The following is a 3,297-nucleotide window of genomic DNA, read 5'->3' on the forward strand; positions in this document are numbered from 1 at the left end:
AGTGAGCATGTGCTCAGATTGTCTGAGTACTACAATCGCTTGAATCAAGTGGGAGTTAATCTTCCAGATAAAATAGTGATTGACAGAGTTCTCTAGTCACTATCACCAAGTTACTGGAACTTCGTGATGAACTATAATATGCAAGGGATGACGAAAATTCTTCCCGAGCTCTTTGTGATGCTGAAATCGATGAAGGTAGAAATCAAGAAAAGCATCAAATGTTGATGGTTGACAAGACCACTAGTTTCAAGAAAAAGGGCAAGGGAAAGAAAGGGAACTTAAAGAAGAATGTCAAGCAAGTTGCCACTCCCATGAAGAAGCCCAAAGCTAGACCCAAGCCTGAAACTGAGTGCTTCTACTGCGAAGGAAATGGTCACTGGAAGCGAAACTGATAACCAACAAGTATAGGGGATCGCAACAGTTTTCGAGGGTAGAGTATTCAACCCAAATTTATTGATTCGACACAAGGGGAGCCAAAGAATATTCTCAAGTATTAGCAGTTGAGTTGTCAATTCAACCACACCTGGATAACTTAATATCTGCAGCAAGGTATTTAGTAGCAAAGTAGTGTGGAAGTAACGGTAACGGTGGCAAAAGTAACAGTAGCAGTTTTGTAGTAATTGTAACAGTGGCAACGGAAAAGTAACTAAGAAAAGATCAATATGTGAAAAGTTCGTAGGCAATGGATCAGTGATGGATAATTATGTCGGATACAATTCTTCATGCAACAGTTATAACATAGGGTGACACAGAACTAGCTGCAATTCATCAATGTAATGTAGGCATGTATTCTGAATATAGTAATACGTGCTTATGGAAAAGAACTTGCATGACATTTTTTGTCCTACCCTCCCGTGGCAGCGGGGTCCTATTGGAAACTAAGGGATATTAAGGCCTCCTTTTAATAGAGTACCGGACCAAAGCATTAACACTTAGTGAATACACGAACTCCTCAAACTACGGTCATCACCGGGAGTGGTCCCGATTATTGTCACTTCGGGGTTACCAGATCAGAACACATAGTAGGTGACTAATGACTTGCAAGATAGGATCAAGAACTCACATATATTAATGAAAAAATAATAGGTTCATATCTCAATTCATGGCACTCGGGCTCTAGTGACAAGCATTAAGCATAGCAAAGTCATAGCAACATCAATCTCTGAACATAGTGGATACTAGGGATCAAACCCTAACAAAACTAACTCGATTACATGATAAATCTCATCCAACCTATCACCGTCCAGCAAGGCTACGATGGAATTACTCACGCGCGGCGGTGAGCATCATGAAATTGGTGATGGAGGAAGGTTGATGATGACGACGGCGACGGATTCCCCTCTCCGGATCCCCGAACGTACTCCAGATCAACCCTCCCGAGAGAGTTTAGGGCATGGCGGCGGCTCTGTATCGTTAAACGCGATGAATACTTCTCTTAGATTTTTTCTGCCCGAACGTGAATATATGGAGTTGGAGTTGAGGTCGGTGGAGCCTCAGGGGGGCCACGAGACAGGGAGGCGCGCCCCCACCCTCGTGGACAGGGTGTGGGCCCCCTGGTCTTGATTCTTTCGCCGGTATTTTTTATGTATTCCAAAAATATTCTCCGTGAAGTTTCAGGTCATTCCAAGAACTTTTATTTCTGCACAAAAATAACACCATGGCAATTTTGCTGAAAACAGCGTCAGTCCGGGTTAGTTCCATTCAAATCATGCAAGTTAGAGTCCAAAACAAGGGCAAAAGTGTTTGGAAAAGTAGATACGATGGAGACGTATCAACTCCCCCAAGCTTAAACCTTTGCTTGTCCTCAAGCAATTCAGTTGACAAACTGAAAGTGATAAAGAAAAACTTTTACAAACTGTTTGCTCTTGTTGTTGTAAATATGTAAAGCCAACATTCAAGTTTTCAGCAAAGATTATGAACTAACCATATTCACAATAACATGTAAGTCTCATGTTTACTCATATCAATGGCATCATCAACTAGCGAGCAATAATAGCAAATCTCGGATGACAACACTTTCTCAAAACAATCATAATATGATATAACAAGATGGTATCTCGCTAGCCCTTTCTGAGACCGCAAAACATAAATGCAGAGCACCTCTGAAGATCGAGGACTGACTAAACAATGTAATTCATGGTAAAAGAGATCATGTCATAGTCGTACTCGATATAAATTAATAGTAATGGATGCAAATGACAGCGATGATCTCCAACTGGTGCTTTTTAATAAGAGCATGATGACTCAACATAAAAGTAAATAGATAGGCCCTTCGCAGAGGGAAGCAGGGATTTGTAGAGGTGCCAGAGCTCGGTTTTTGAAATAGGGATAAATAATATTTTAAGTGGCATACTTTCATTGTGAACATAACAACCGAGAGATCTCGATATCTTCCATGCTACACACATTATAGGCGGTTCCCAAGCAGAATGGTAAAGTTTATACTCCCCCACCACCAACAAGCATCAATCCATGGCTTGCCCGAAACAACGGGTGCCTCCAACTAACAACAATCCTGGGGGAGTTTTGTTTGCAATTATTTTGATTTGGTTTGAGCATGGGACTGGGCATCCCGGTGACCAGCCATTTTCTCGTGAGTGAGGACCGGAGTCCATTCCTCTTGAGAATAACCCGCCTAGCATGGAAGATACAGACAACTCTAGTTGATACATGAGCTATTCGAGCATACAAAACAGAATTTCATTTGAAGGTTTAGAGTTTGGCACATACAAATTTACTTGGAACGGTAGGTTGATACCGCATATAGGAAGGTATGGTGGACTCATACGAAATAACTTTGGGGTTTATGGAAGTGGATGCACAAGCAGTATTCCCTCTTAGTACAAGTGAAGGCTAGAAAAAGACTGGGAAGCGACCAACTAGAGAGCGACAACAGTCATGAACATGCATTAAAATTAATCAACACTAAGTGCAAGCATGAGTAGGATATAATTCACCATGAACATAAATATCATGGAGGCTATGTTGATTTTGTTTCAACTACATGTGTGAACATGTGCCAAGTCAAGCCACTCGAATCGTTCAAAGGAGGATACCACCCTATCATACCACATCACAACCATTTTAATAGCATGTTGGCACGCAAGGTAAACCATTATAAACTCCTAGCAAATTAAGCATGGCATAAGCAACTATAATCTCTAATTGTCATTGCAAACATGTTTCATTCATAATAGGCTGAATCAGGAACGATGAACTAATCATATTTACAAAAACAAGATAGGTCGAGTTCATACCAGCTTTTCTCATCTCAATCAGTCCATCATATATCGTCAT

Source organism: Aegilops tauschii, chromosome 7, assembly GCF_002575655.3.
Source record: "Aegilops tauschii subsp. strangulata cultivar AL8/78 chromosome 7, Aet v6.0, whole genome shotgun sequence".
In the NCBI taxonomy this organism is placed as follows: Eukaryota; Viridiplantae; Streptophyta; class Magnoliopsida; order Poales; family Poaceae; genus Aegilops; species Aegilops tauschii.